Source organism: Somniosus microcephalus, chromosome 28 (genome assembly GCF_052327205.1).
Source record: "Somniosus microcephalus isolate GS21.2 chromosome 28, FLI_Smic_1.0, whole genome shotgun sequence".
Lineage (NCBI taxonomy): Eukaryota > Metazoa > Chordata > Chondrichthyes > Squaliformes > Somniosidae > Somniosus > Somniosus microcephalus.
This window is the reverse complement of record NC_141014.1, coordinates 4,254,630-4,266,261: the sequence shown is the minus strand read 5'-3', so window position 1 is coordinate 4,266,261 and position 11,632 is coordinate 4,254,630.

Here is an 11,632-nt window from a genome sequence, read left to right as displayed (position 1 = left end):
AAGAGAGAGACGATCAATACAGATTCTCAGGCTGTGAAAGGTGCTGATCAATACAGATTCTCAGGCTGTGAAAGGTGATCAATACAGATTCTCAGTCTGTGAAAGTTGATCAACACAGATTCTCAGGCTGTGAAATATGCTGATCAAGACAGATTCTCAGGCCGTGAAAGGTGCTGATCAATACAGATTCTCAGTCTGTGAAAGTTGATCAACACAGATTCTCAGGCTATGAAATATGCTGATCAAGACAGATTCTCAGGCCGTGAAAGGTGCTGATCAATACAGATTCTCAGGCTTTGGAAGATGATCAATACAGATTATCAGGCTGTGAAAGGTGATCCATACAGATTCTCAGGCTGTGAAAGGTGCTGATCAATACAGATTTTCAGGCTGTGAAAGGTGATCAATACAGATTCTCAGGCTGTGAAAGATGCCGATCAATACAGATTCTCAGGCTGTGAAAGGTGATCAATACAGATTCTCAGGCTGTGAAAGGTGATCAATGCACATTCTCAGGCTGTGAAAGGTGATCAATACAGATTCTCAGGCTGTGAAATGTGATCAATACAGATTCTCAGACTGTGAAAGGTGATCAATACAGATTCTCAGGCTGTGAAATGTGATCAATACAGATTCTCAGGCTGTGAAAGGTGATCAATACAGATTCTCAGGCAGTGAAAGGTGATCAATACAGATTCTCAGGCTGTGAAAGGTGATCAATACAAATTCTCAGGCTGTGAAAGGTGATCAATACAGATTCTCAGGCTTTGAAATGTGATCAATACAGATTCTCAGGCTGTGAAATGTGATCAATATAGATTCTCAGGCTGTGAAATGTGATCAATACAGATTCTCAGGCTGTGAAATGTGATCAATACAGATTCTCAGGCTGTGAAAGGTGTTGATCAATACAGATTCTCAGGCTCTGAAAGGTGATCAATACAGATTCTCTGGCTGTGAAAGGTGTTGATCAATACAGATTCTCAGGCTGTGAAAGGTGATCAATACAGATTCTCAGGCTGTGAAAAATGCCGTTCAATACAGATTCTCAGGCTGTGAAAGGTGCTGATCAATACAGATTCTCAGGCTGTGGAAGATGATCAATACAGATTATCAGGCTGTGAAAGGTGATCCATAGAGATTCTCAGGCTGTGAAAGATGCCGATCAATACAGATTCTCAGGCTGTGAAAGTTGTTGATCAATACAGATTCTCAGGCTCTGAAAGGTGATCAATACAGATTCTCTGGCTGTGAAAGGTGTTGATCAATACAGATTCTCAGGCTGTGAAAGGTGATCAATACAGATTCTCAGGCTGTGAAAAATGCCGTTCAATACAGATTCTCAGGCTGTGAAAGGTGCTGATCAATACAGATTCTCAGGCTGTGAAAGGTGATCAATACAGATTCTCAGGCTGTGAAAGCTGATCAATACAGATTCTCAGGCTGTGAAAGGTGATCAATACAGATTCTCAGGCTTTGAAAGTTGATCAATACAGATTCTCAGGCTGTGAAATGTGCTGATCAATACAGATTCTCAGGCTGTGAAATGTGATCAATACAGATTCTTAGGCTGTGAAAGGTGATCAATACAGATTCTCAGGCTGTGCAGTGTGATCAATACAGATTCTCAGGCTGTAAAAGGTGATCAACACAGATTCTCAGGCTGTTAATTGTGATCAATACTGATTCTCGGGCTGTGAAATGTGATCAATACAGATTCTCAGGCTGTGAAAGATGATCAATACAGATTCTCCGGCTGAGAAAGCTGGGCAATACAGATTCTCAGGCTGTGAAAAATGATGAATACTGATTCTCAGGCTCTGAAAGGTGATCAATACAGATTCTCAGGCTGTGAAAGATGTTGAGCAATACAGATTCTCAGGCTGTGAAAGGTGATCAATACAGATTCTCAGGCTGTGAAAGGTGTTGATCAATACAGATTCTCAGGCTGTGAAAGATGATCAATACAGATTCTCAGGCTGTGAAAAATGCCGATCAATACAGATTCTGAGGCTGTGAAATGTGGTCAATAAAGATTCTCAGGCTGCGAAAGATGCCGATCAATACAGATTCTCAGGCTGTGAAAGGTGCTGATCAATACAGATTCTCAGGCTGTGAAAGGTGACCAATACAGATTCTCAGGCTGTGAAATATGCCGATCAATACAGATTCTCAGGCTGTGAAAGGTGCTGATCAATACAGATTCTCAGGCTGTGAAAGGTGATCAATACAGATTCTCAGGCTGTGAAAGTTCTGATCAATACAGATTCTCAAGCTGTGAAAGGTGCTGATCAATACAGATTCTCAGGCTGTGAAAGGTGATCAATACAGATTCTCAGGCTGTGAAATATGCTGATCAATACAGATTCTCAGGCCGTGAAAGGTGCTGATCAATACAGATTCTGAGGCTGTGAAAGGTGATCAATACAGATTCTCAGGCTTTGGAAGATGACCAATACAGATTATCAGGCTGTGAAAGGTGATCCATACAGATTCTCAGGCTGTGAAAGGTGCTGATCAATACAGATTCTCAGGCTGTGAAAGGTGATCAATACAGATTCTCAGGCTGTGAAAGATGCTGATCAATACAGATTCTCAGGCTGTGAAAGGTACTGATCAATACAGATTCTCAGGCTGTGAAAGGTGATCAATACAGATTCTCAGGCTGTGAAAGGTGATCAATGCACATTCTCAGGCTGTGAAAGGTGATCAATACAGATTCTCAGGCTGTGAAATGTGATCAATACAGATTCTCAGGCTGTGAAAGGTGATCAATACAGATTCTCAGGCTGTGAAATGTGATCAATACAGATTCTCAGGCTGTGAAAGGTGATCAATACAGATTCTCAGGCAGTGAAAGGTGATCAATACAGATTCTCAGGCTTTGAAATGTGATCAATACAGATTCTCAGGCTGTGAAATGTGATCAATATAGATTCTCAGGCTGTGAAATGTGATCAATACAGATTCTCAGGCTGTGAAATGTGATCAACACAGATTCTCAGTCTGTGAAAGGTGATCAATACAGATTCTCAGGCTGTGAAAGGTGTTGATCAATACAGATTCTCAGGCTCTGAAAGGTGATCAATACAGATTCTCTGGCTGTGAAAGGTGATCAATACAGATTCTCAGGCTGTGAAAGGTGTTGATCAATACAGATTCTCAGGCTGTGGAAGATGATCAATACAGATTATCAGGCTGTGAAAGGTGATCCATAGAGATTCTCAGGCTGTGGAAGATGATCAATACAGATTATCAGGCTGTGAAAGGTGATCCAGAGAGATTCACAGGCTGTGAAAGATGCCGATCAATACTGATTCTCAGGCTGTGAAAGGTGATCAATACAGATTCTCAGGCTGTGAAAGATGCCGATCAATACAGATTCTCAGGCTGTGAAAGGTGCTGATCAATACAGATTCTCTGGCTGTGAAAGGTGATCAATACAGATTCTCAGGCTGTGAAAAATGCCGTTCAATACAGATTCTCAGGCTGTGAAAGGTGTTGATCAATACAGATTCTCAGGCTGTGGAAGATGATCAATACAGATTATCAGGCTGTGAAAGGTGATCCATAGAGATTCTCAGGCTGTGGAAGATGATCAATACAGATTATCAGGCTGTGAAAGGTGATCCAGAGAGATTCACAGGCTGTGAAAGATGCCGATCAATACTGATTCTCAGGCTGTGAAAGGTGATCAATACAGATTCTCAGGCTGTGAAAGGTGCTGATCAATACAGATTCTCAGGCTGCGAAAGGTGATCAACACAGATTCTCAGGCTGTGAAATGTGCTGATCAATACAGATTCTCAGTCTGTGAAAGTTGATCAATACAGATTCTCAGGATGTGAAATATGCCGATCAATACAGATTCTCAGGCTGTGAATGGTGCTGATCAATACAGATTCTGAGGCTGTGTAAGGTGATCAATACAGATTCTCAGGCTGTGAAATGTGATCAATACAGATTATCAGGCTGTGAAAGGTGCTGATGAATACAGATTCTCAGGCTGTGAAAGGTGATCAATACAGATTCTCAGGCTGTGAAAGCTGATCAATACAGATTCTCAGGCTGTGAAAGTTGATCAATACAGATTCTCAGGCTGTGAAATGTGCTGATCAATACAGATTCTCAGGCTGTGAAATGTGATCAATACAGATTCTTAGGCTGTGCAGTGTGATCAATACAGATTCTCAGGCTGTGAAAGGTGATCAACACAGATTCTCAGGCTGTGAAAGGTGATCAATACAGATTCTCAGGCTGTGAATTGTGATCAATACAGATTCTCAGGCTGTGAAAGGTGATCAATAAAGATTCTCAGGCTGTGAAAGATGATCAATACTGATTCTCGGGCTGTGAAATGTGATCAATACAGATTCTCAGGCTGTGAAAGATGATCAATACAGATTCTCAGGCTGAGAAAGCTGGGCAATACAGATTCTCAGGCTGTGAAAAATGATGAATATTGATGCTCAGGCACTGAAAGGTGATCAATAAAGATTCTCAGGCTGAGAAAGTTGATCAATACAGATTCTCAGGCTGTGAAAGGTGATCAATACAGATTCTCATGCTGTGAAAGAAGATCAATACTGATTCTCAGGCTGTGAAATGTGATCAATACAGATTCTCAGGCTATGAAAGGTGATCAATACAGGTTCTCAGACAGTGAAACGTGATCAATACAGATTATCAGGCTGTGAAATGTGATCAATACAGATTCTCAGGCTGTGAAAGGTGCTCAATACAGATTCTCAGGCTGTGAAAGTGATCAATACAGATTCTCAGGCAGTGAAAGATGATGAATACAGATTCTCAGGCTGTGAAAGGTGATCAATACAGATTCTCAGGCTGTGAAAGTGATCAATACAGATTCTCAGGCAGTGAAAGATGATCAATACAGATTCTCAGGCTGTGAAAGATGCCGATCAATACAGATTCTCAGGCTGTGAAAGGTGCTGATCAATACAGATTCTCAGGCTGTGAAAGGTGATCTATACAGATTCTCAGGCTGTGAAAGATGATCAATAAATTATCAGGCTGTGAAAGGTGATCCATACAGATTCTCAGGCTGTGAAAGAAACCGATCAATACAGATTCTCAGGCTGTGAAAGATGCCGATCAATACAGATTCTCAAGCTGTGAAAGGTGATCAATACAGATTCTCAGGCTGTGAAAGATGGTCAATACAGATTCTCAGGCTGTGAAAGGTGATCAATACAGATTCTCAGGCTGTGAAAGATGGTCAATACAGATTCTCAGGCTGTGAACGGTGATCAATACAGATTCTCAGGCTGTGAAACGTGATCAATACAGATTCTCAGGCTGCGAAAGGTGATCAATACAGATTCTCAGTCTGTGAAAGATGGTCAATACAGATTCTCAGGCTGTGAAAGGTGATCAATACAGATTCTCAGGCTGTGAAAGGTGATCAATACACATTCTCAGGCTGTGAAAGGTGATCAATACACATTCTCAGGCTGTGAAAGGTGATCAATACAGATTCTCAGACTGTGAAATGTGATCAATACAGATTCTCAGGCTATGAAATATAATCAACACACATTCTCAGTCTGTGAAAGATGATCAATACTGATTCTCAGGCTGTGAAAGTTTCTGATCAATACAGATTCTCAGGCTGTGAAAGATGGTCAACACAGATTCTCAGGCTGTGAAAGGTGATCAATACAGATTCTCAGGCTGTGAAAGGTGATCAATACAGATTCTCAGGCTGTGAAAGGTGATCAATACAGATTCTCAGGCTGTGAAAGTTCTGATCAATACAGATTCTCAAGCTCTGAAAGGTGCTGATCAATACAGATTCTCAGGCTGTGAAAGGTGATCAATACAGATTCTCAGGCTGTGAAATGTGATCAACACAGATTCTCAGGCTGTGAATGAGGATCAATAAAGATTATCAGGCTTTGAAAGGTGATCCGTACAGATTCTCAGGCTGTGAAAGAAACCGATCAATACAGATTCTCAGGCTGTGAAAGATGCCGATCAATACAGATTCTCAGGCTGTGAAAGGTGATCAATACAGATTCTCAGGATGTGAAATGTGCTGATCAATACAGATTCTAAGGCTGTGAAAGGTGGTCAATAAAGATTCTCAGGCTGTGAAATATGATCAATACAGATTCTCAGGCTGTGAAATGTGATCAATACAGATTCCCAGGCTGTGAAAGGTGATCAATACAGATTCTCAGGCTGTGAAAGGTGATCAATACAGATTCTCAGGCTGTGAAAGGTTATCAACACACATTCTCAGGCTGTGAAATGTGATCAATACAGATTCTCAGGCTGTGAAGATGATCAATACAGATTCTCAGGCTGTAAAAAGTGATCAATATAGATTCTCAGGCTGTGAAAGGTGATCAATACAGATTCTCAGGCTGTGAAATATGATCAGTACATATTCTCAGGCTGTGAAAGATGATCAATACTGATTCTCAGGCTGTGAAAGTTTCTGATCAATACAGATTCTCAGGCTGTGAAAGATGGTCAATACAGATTCTCAGGCTGTGAAAGGTGATCAATAAAGATTCTCAGGCTTTGAAAGGTGATCAATACAGATTCTCAGGCTGTGAAAGGTGATCAATACAGATTCTCAGGCTGTGAAAGGTGATCAGTACAGATTCTCAGGCTGTGAAAAGTGATCAATACAGATTCTCAGGATGTGAAAAGTGATCAATACAGATTCTCAGGCTGAGAAAGTTCTGATCAATACAGATTCTGAAGCTGTGAAAGGTGCTGATAAATACAGATTCTCAGGCTGTGAAAGGTGATCCATACAGATTCTCAGGCTGTGAAAGGTGATCCATACAGATCCTCAGGCTGTGAAATGTGATCAACACAGATTCTCAGGCTGTGAAATGTGATCAATGCAGATTCTCAGGCTGTGAAATGTGCTGATCAATACAGATTCTCAGTCTGTCAAAGTTGATCAGTACAGATTCTCAGGCTGTGAAATATGCCGATCAATACAGATTCTCAGGCTGTGAAAGGTGCTGATCAATACAGATTCTGAGGCTGTGAAAGGTGATCAATACAGATTCTCAGGCTTTGGAAGATGATCAATACAGATTATCAGGCTGTGAAAGGTGATCCATACAGATTCTCAGGCTGTGAAATATGCCGATCAATACAGATTCTCAGGCTGTGAAAGGTGCTGATCAAAACAGATTCTCAGGCTGTGAATGGTGATCAATACAGACTCTCAGGCTGTGAAAGATGCCGATCAATACAGATTCTCAGGCTGTGAAAGGTGCTGATCAATACAGATTCTCAGGCTGTGAAATGTGATCAATACAGATTCGCAGGCTGTGAAAGTTCTGATCAATTCAGATTCTCAGGCTGTGAAAGGGGATCAAGACAAATTCTCAGGCTGTGAAATGTGATCAATACAGATTCTCAGGCTGTGAAAGGTGCTGATCAATACAGAATTTCAGGCTGTGAAAGCTGATCAATACAGATTCTCAGGCTGTGAAAGGTGATCAATACAAGTTCTCAGGCTGTGAAAGTTGATCAATACAGATTCTCAGGCTGTGAAATGTGCTGATCAATACAGATTCTAAGGCTGTGAAAGGTGATCAATAAAGATTCTCAGGCTGTGAAATGTGCTGATCAATACAGATTCTAAGGCTGTGAAAGGTGATCAATAAAGATTCTCAGGCTGTGAAATGTGATCATTAGAGATTCTCAGGCTGAGAAAGGTGATCAATACAGGTTCTCAGACTGTGAAACGTGATCAATACAGATTCTCAGGCTGAGAAAGCTGGGCAATACAGATTCTCAGGCTGTGAAATGTGATCAATACAGATTCTCAGGCTATGAAAGGTGATCAATACAGGTTCTCAGACTGTGAAAGTTGATCAATACAGATTATCAGGCTGTGAAATGTGATCAATACAGATTCTCAGCTGTGAAAGGTGATCAATACAGATCCTCAGTCTGTGAAAGATGGTCAATACAGATTCTCAGGCTGTGAAAGGTGCTCAATACAGATTCTCAGGCTGTGAAAGGTGATCAATACACATTCTCAGGCTGTGAAAGGTGATCAATACAGATTCTCAGGCTGTGAAAGTGATCAATACAGATTCTCAGGCAGTGAAAGGCGATCAATACAGATTCTCAGGCTGTGAAAGGTGATCTATACAGATTCTCAGGCTGTGAAAGGTGCTGATCAATACAGATTCTCAGGCTGTGAAAGGTGATCTATACAGATTCTCAGGCTGTGAAAGGTGATCCATACAGATTCTCAGGCTGTGAAAGAAACCGATCAATACAGATTCTCAGGCTGCGAAAGATGCCGATCAATACAGATTCTCAAGCTGTGAAAGGTGATCAATACAGATTCTCAGGCTGTGAAAGATGGTCAATACAGATTCTCAGGCTGTGAAAGGTGATCAATACAGATTCTCAGGTTGTGAAAGGTGATCAATACACATTCTCAGGCTGTGAAAGATGGTCAATACAGATTCTCAGGCTGTGAAAGGTGATCAATACAGATTCTCAGGCTGTGAAACGTGATCAATACAGATTCTCAGGCTGTGAAATGTGATCAATACAGATTCTCAGTCTGTGAAAGATGGTCAATACAGATTCTCAGGCTGTGCAAGGTGATCAATACAGATTCTCAGGCTGTGAAAGGTGATCAATACACATTCTCAGGCTGTGAAAGGTGATCAATACAGATTCTCAGGCTATGAAATATGATGAACACACATTCTCAGGCTGTGAAAGATGATCAATACTGATTCTCAGGCTGTGAAAGTTTCTGATCAATACAGATTCTCAGGCTGTGAAAGGTGATCAATACAGATTCTCAGGCTGTGAAAGGTGATCAATACAGATTCTCAGGCTGTGAAAGGCGATCAATACAGATTCTCAGGCTGTGAAATTTCTGATCAATACAGATTCTCAAGCTCTGAAAGGTGCTGATCAATACAGATTCTCAGGCTGTGAAAGGTGATCAATACAGATTCTCAGGCTGTGAAAGGTGATCAATACAGATTCTCAGGCTGTGAAATGTGATCAACACAGATTCTCAGGCTGTGAATGAGGATCAATAAAGATTATCAGGCTTTGAAAGGTGATCCGTACAGATTCTCAGGCTGTGAAAGAAACCGATCAATACAGATTCTCAGGCTGTGAAAGATGCCGATCAATACAGATTCTCAGGCTGTGAAAGGTGATCAATACAGATTCTCAGGCTGTGAAATGTGCTGATCAATACAGATTCTAAGGCTGTGAAAGGTGATCAATAAAGATTCTCAGGCTGTGAAAGATGATCAATACAGATTCTCAGGCTGTGAAATGTGATCAATACAGATTCCCAGGCTGTCAAAGGTGATCAATACAGATTCTCAGGCTGTGAAAGGTGATCAATACAGATTCTCAGGCTGTGAAAGGTGATCAATACACATTCTCAGGCTGTGAAATGTGATCAATACAGATTCTCAGGCTGTGAAGATGATCAATACAGATTCTCAGGCTGTGAAAAGTGATCAATACAGATTCTCAGGCTGTGAAAGGTGATCAATACAGATTCTCAGGCTGTGAAATATGATCAGTACATAGTCTCAGGCTGTGAAAGATGATCAATACTGATTCTCAGGCTGTGAAAGTTTCTGATCAATACAGATTCTCAGGCTGTGAAAGATGGTCAATACAGATTCTCAGGCTGTGAAAGGTGATCAATAAAGATTCTCAGGCTGTGAAAGGTGATCAATACAGATTCTCAGGCTGTGAAATGTGATCAATACAGATTCTCAGGCTGTGAAATCTGATCAATACAGATTCTCAGGCTGTGAAAGGTGATCAATACAGATTCTCAGGATGTGAAAAGTGATCAATACAGATTCTCAGGCTGTGAAAGTTCTGATCAATACAGATTCTGAAGCTGTGAAAGGTGCTGATAAATACAGATTCTCAGGCTGTGAAAGGTGATCAACACAGATTCTCAGGCTGTGAAATGTGATCAATACAGATTCTCAGGCTGTGAAATGTGCTGATCAATACAGATTCTCAGTCTGTGAAAGTTGATCAGTACAGATTCTCAGGCTGTGAAATATGCCGATCAATACAGATTCTCAGGCTGTGAAAGGTGCTGATCAATACAGATTCTGAGGCTGTGAAAGGTGATCAATACAGATTCTCAGGCTTTGGAAGATGATCAATACAGATTATCAGGCTGTGAAAGGTGATCCATACAGATTCTCAGGCTGTGAAAGATGCCGATCAATACAGATTCTCAGGCTGTGAAAGGTGCTGATCAATACAGATTCTCAGGCTGTGAATGGTGATCAATACAGACTCTCAGGCTGTGAAAGATGCCGATCAATACAGATTCTCAGGCTGTGAAAGGTGCTGATCAATACAGATTCTCAGGCTGTGAAATGTGATCAATACAGATTCGCAGGCTGTGAAAGTTCTGATCAATTCAGATTCTCAGGCTGTGAAAGGGGATCAATACAGATTCTCAGGCTGTGAAATGTGATCAATACAGATTCTCAGGCTGTGAAAGGTGCTGATCAATACAGAATTTCAGGCTGTGAAAGCTGATCAATACAGATTCTCATGCTGTGAAAGGTGATCAATACAAGTTCTCAGGCTGTGAAAGTTGATCAATACAGATTCTCAGGCTGTGAAATGTGCTGATCAATACAGATTCTAAGGCTGTGAAAGGTGATCAATAAAGATTCTCAGGCTGTGAAATGTGCTGATCAATACAGATTCTAAGGCTGTGAAAGGTGATCAATAAAGATTCTCAGGCTGTGAAATGTGATCATTAGAGATTATCAGGCTGAGAAAGGTGATCAATACAGGTTCTCAGACTGTGAAACGTGATCAATACAGATTCTCAGGCTGTGAAAGGTGATCAATACAGATTCTCAGGCTGTGAAATGTGATCAATACAGATTCTCAGGCTGTGAAAAGTGCTGATCAATACAGATTCTCAGTCTGTGAAAGATGGTAAATAAAGATACTCAGGCTGTGATAGGTGATCAATAAAGATTCTCAGGCTGTGAAACGTGATCAATACACATTCTCAGGCTGTGAAAGGTGATCAATACAGATTCTCAGGCTGTGAAAGGTGATCAATACAGATTCTCAGGCGGTGAAATGTGATCAATACAGATTCTCAGCCTGTGAAAGGTGATCAATACAGATTCTCAGGCTGTGACAGGCGATCAATACAGATTCTCAGGCTGTGAAATGTGATCAATACAGATTCTTAGGCTGTGAAAGGTGGTCAATACAGATTCTCAGTCTGTGAAAGATGGTCAATACAGATTCTCAGGCTGTGAAGTGCGATCAATACAGATTCTCAGGCTGTGAAATGTGATCAACACAGATTCTCAGGCTGTGAAAGGTGATCAATACAGATTCTCAGGCTGAGAAATGTGATCAATACAGATTCGCAGGCTGTGAAAGTTCTGATCAATTCAGATTCTCAGGCTGTGAAAGGGGATCAATACAGAATCTCAGGCTGTGAAATGTGATCAATACAGATTCTCAGGCTGTGAAAGGTGCTGATCAATACAGAATTTCAGGCTGTGAAAGCTGATCAATAAAGGTTCTCAGGCTGTGAAAGGTGATCAATACAGATTCTCAGGCTGTAAAATGTGATCAA